The 4305-nt window shown below is 39.4% G+C and overlaps 1 non-coding gene across 1 annotated transcript; it reads left to right on the forward strand.

Annotated features, from left to right (window-relative positions):
• Positions 1-3551: 3551 nt before the first annotated feature.
• On the forward strand, positions 3552-3655 carry LOC117797580. Its single transcript, XR_004622585.1, has one exon. It is a non-coding gene; the product is annotated as a small nucleolar RNA U13 (small nucleolar RNA).
• The last annotated feature ends 650 nt before the right edge of the window (positions 3656-4305 follow it).

Below are 4305 nucleotides of genomic sequence, written 5' to 3' on the forward strand. Positions count from 1 at the left end.
TAACTTATTTAGCATAATGTCCTAAAGGTCCATCCATGTTGTTGCAAATAGCAGGATTTCCTTTTCTCATGGCTGAATAAAATCCCACTGTGTGTGTATATATTTACACACACACACACACACACACACACTCCTTCTTTATCATTTAATCTGCAGACAAATAGTTAGACTATTTCCATATTTTGGCTATTGTGAAAATCCTTAAATGGACATGGGGGTGCAGATATCTTCTTAAGGTCCTGATTTCATTTCCCTTGGATATAAACCATAAGTGAGACTGCTGGGTCATATGGTAGTTCTATTTTTAATTTTTTGAGAAACTTCCATATTGTTTTTCATAGTGGCTGCACCAATTTACATTCCAAACAACAATGCACAAGTGTTCCCTTTCCTTTCCTTTATATCCTTTCCAACACTTGTTATCTTTTATATTTTTGATAATAGCCATCCTAGCCGATGTGAGGTGATAGCTCTTTGTGGTTTGGATTTGCATTTCCCTCATGATTAAATGATGTTAAGCACCTTTTCACGTATCTGTTGACCATCTGTATGTCTTCTTGGAAAAAAAATCTATTCAGGTGCTTTGTTCTTTTTTAATAGAATGTTTATTTTGGCTATTGAACTATATGAGTTCCTCATATACTTTGGATGGTAACCCCTTATTTGGTAGATGTTTTGGAAATATTTTCCTCCCATTCCAAAGGGCACTTTTACATTTTGTCAATTTTTTTCTTTTGCTATGCAGAAGGTTTTAGTTTGATGTAGTTCTACTTATTCATTTTGTTTTTTCTTGCTTGTGCTTTTGGTTCATATTCAAAAAATCATTGCCAAGACAGATGTCAAGGAGATTTTCCTCTGTATTCTGTTCTAGGAGTTTAACAGTTTCAGAGATTATGTTTAAGTCTTTAATTTCAGTTAATTTTTGTGAGACGTGTAAAACAGAGGTACAATTTCACTATTGTGCAGGTGATTGTCCAGTTTTCCCAGCACTGTTTAATAAAGAGACTATCCTTTCCCCATTGAGTATCCTTGGCTCCCTCGTCAAATATTTGTTGATCATAATTTATTTGGGGGCTCTCAGTTCTGTTCCATTGGCATATGTGTCTTTTTTATGCCACTAGCATACTGTTTTGATTACTATACATTTGTAATATAGTTTGAAATCAGAAATTGTGATGCCTCCAACTTTTTTCTTTTTGCAGGATTGTTTTGGCTATTTGGAGTCCTTTGTTGTTCCATATGAATTTTTAAAAAAAACTTTCTACTTCGGATAAAAATGTCATTGGAATCAAATTGTAAGAAAAACTTTCTACTTCTGAAAAAAATGCCATTGAAATTTTGATAGGAATTGCAACTGAATCCATAAATGGACATTTTAACAATATCAATTCTTCTGATCCATGAACAAAGGCTATCTTCCCATTCACTTGTGTCTTCTTTAATTTTTTTTTTACCAGTGTTACCATCTATAAATCTTTCACTTTCTTGGTTAAATTTATTCCTAAATATTTTATTGTTTTGGATGCTACTGTGAAAAGGATTGTTTTATTTCTTTTCCAGGTATTTTGTTGTTAGTATATAGAAATAACAACTGATTTCTGCATCTTGATTCTATATCCCGCAACTTTACTTAATTCATTGATTAGTTTTAACTCTTTTTGGTGAACTCTTTATGATTTTATATATGTAAGATTGTATCATCTGTGAAAAGGGATAATTTTACTTCTTCCTTTCTGATTTGGGCACCTTTTATTCTTTTCTTATCTAATGGTTCAGCTAGGACTTCCAGTAAGAGTGGTGAGAGTAGGCATCCATGAATTTTTCCTATCATAGCGGGAAAGTTTTCAGCCTTTACCACTGACTATTATGTTAGTTGTGGGCTTGTCACATATGGCCCTTATTATGTTGAAGTTTATTACTTCTATACCCAATTTGTTGAGAGTTTTACAGATATTGAATTTTGTCAAATGCTTTAATCTGCATTTATTGAGATTATCATATGATTTTATCTTATATTCCATTAATGTGATGTATCACATTTATTGATTTATTTATGTTAAGCCATCCTAGTGTGTTTGGCAGAGACAATCAATTACCATTCAGCTCAGTTTGAGTTTCTTGATATGTCAGCTGGCAATGTCCTTGGGCAGGTAAAGCTTGCTATCAGGGTCTATTTTGGGGTGAGGCCACTGCTCAAACTCTAAGGTAAGGAGGTGCCACTGGCTTAAAACAGCTGGTTAGGATTGCTGGCTTCATTCCCTTCCCAAGTGAGGCCATAGGATGAGCTCCATGTTTGCCTGGGTTCTCTGGTCAGGCTTCCTAAATGATAGGTCTGGGTACTATACTCAGATTTAGGTGGGGCTGTGAATTAACTTCCTCGCTCTGGCAGGGCAGAAAAACAGGCCCCCACGGCCAGCACAGCTCATTGTTTGGGGAACTAAATCAGGTAAGACTGTAACACTGAATTTCCTTGCGAAACAGGGCCACTGGTTTTGCTCTGCTGATGGGGAAAGCCACCATCCGTGCTCTCTGTTCAAGTGCCACTATAAGCAAGGCTGTTGGATGGGGTATGCTGCTTCCTGTGTGTTCTGATGAGGTTCTCTGGTCATGCAGGCTAGAGGCTGTGTTCAGCAAAGGGCGGGGCTATGAATTAGTTTCCCTGTCTGGACAGTGGGAGAACAAGCTCCAAGGAGAACAAGGTTCTTTGTTTGTGGTAATGACTCAAGCCAACCCAAGCCCCAAGTTCTCTGGCTGAACAAGGCCACTGGCTTTGCTCTGTGCATAATCAGTTCTGCCTGCCAGACTCTCTGCTCAAGTGTTGCTGGGCCACAGGGCTTCCAGGAGCTTTGGATAGGCTTTCTGGTGGGGCAGGGCCAAGGAACTACACTCAGTAGTAGGTGTACTATGACTGACCTCCTCTGCCTGGGTGGGTGGTGGGGGTGGGAGCTTTCAAGGTTCTTTTCTTGAGGACCAGAATCAGGCAGACGTGTGTTCCACCAAGTTCCCTAGTCAAAATGTGTCACTATCTTGGCTCTGCAAGTGAGCAAAGACACTGGTTGAAACTACCACTTGAGTGCTGCAGGTAGGAACTTGGTTGGCTCAGATTCAGGTGCTTGTTGTTTCAAGCCCTTCCCCCTTCTCTATCACAATCAGATTCCCAATGGTCAAGCCCCATAGATTCCCCCTTGATCCCCATGAGGTAAGACCGGAGTAGGGACTCCCAAGAAGTGACCCACCATGATGGGGGAGCTAGATGCCCACCGCACACTGTCTTTTTCCACTACAGGACCTATCAGGGGAGATCTCTCAGTATGGTGCTGGGCCAGCCTGGGGGAGGGGCAATGTGTTTACTGAAGAGCTACTCTTCTTACCCTTCTAATTCAGTCTGTCCTGGTTTCTGTGGTACAGGGTGTACTTTGGCCTCACCAAAGGATTTTCTCATTGTTGCTTTGTCCATGAATAGTTATTAGTTCTTGTTCTTGTGAGGGGGAGCAAAACTGGGAACAGCCTATGTCACTGAAAGAATTTCTTATTTAAAATGCATCTTACTGATCCTTTTGTAGTTCCTGAGTGTGATGATTGCATGTTCATGCTATTGTGTGACATGTGCCTCCCTCAAACCTTGTCATGATCTCAGTACATTACCTGTCTGATATGAATGAACGGAATGAATGAATGACTAAAATTCATCTTATTATGGCAGCCACGTCTCAAAGCAATAAATTCCAATTTAGCTCTAAAATATATTGAAAACACACTCACAAAAGGTTTTGAAGAAAAGATAATATCACTCTCAGGGGTAAAAACTGTCTGAAAACCTGGTCCCCTAACCTGGGGGAAATTTCTAGTAATTCATTGTGATGAAGTTGAAATCTCTGATCCCATGACTTGGAGGTTGATGTCTTTCTCTTCCACCACTAAACTGCTAAGAATAACACTTTTGGAAGCATTCTAAAATAGCCAACCCCAACACGCTTCATATTATTGCAATCCTTCATCACAGGCCAAAATAAGCAATTCTTGTTATCTGTCTGCTTCAAGACTTGTATGTCCATGATACATTGTACTTTTTTCAGTTGGATCTCCTTCGCACTTTCTCTGTACCTCCAAGGCTTTTTTTCTGAGCCCTTGGTTATTGAGATATGTCCCTAGATCATCACTCCCTTCACTGAATATGCCACCCACTTCACCCACACAGGTGAACTACTTCAAAATCCCAGCCATTCTTCACGATCTTCTCATGGTGTACTGCTTATGCTCCTCTATCTGGTTCATCTCAGAAAACAAAGTTTATTTGCTTGAAGA

The sequence above is a fragment of the Ailuropoda melanoleuca genome, chromosome X (assembly GCF_002007445.2).
Source record: "Ailuropoda melanoleuca isolate Jingjing chromosome X, ASM200744v2, whole genome shotgun sequence".
NCBI classification, from domain to species: Eukaryota; Metazoa; Chordata; class Mammalia; order Carnivora; family Ursidae; genus Ailuropoda; species Ailuropoda melanoleuca.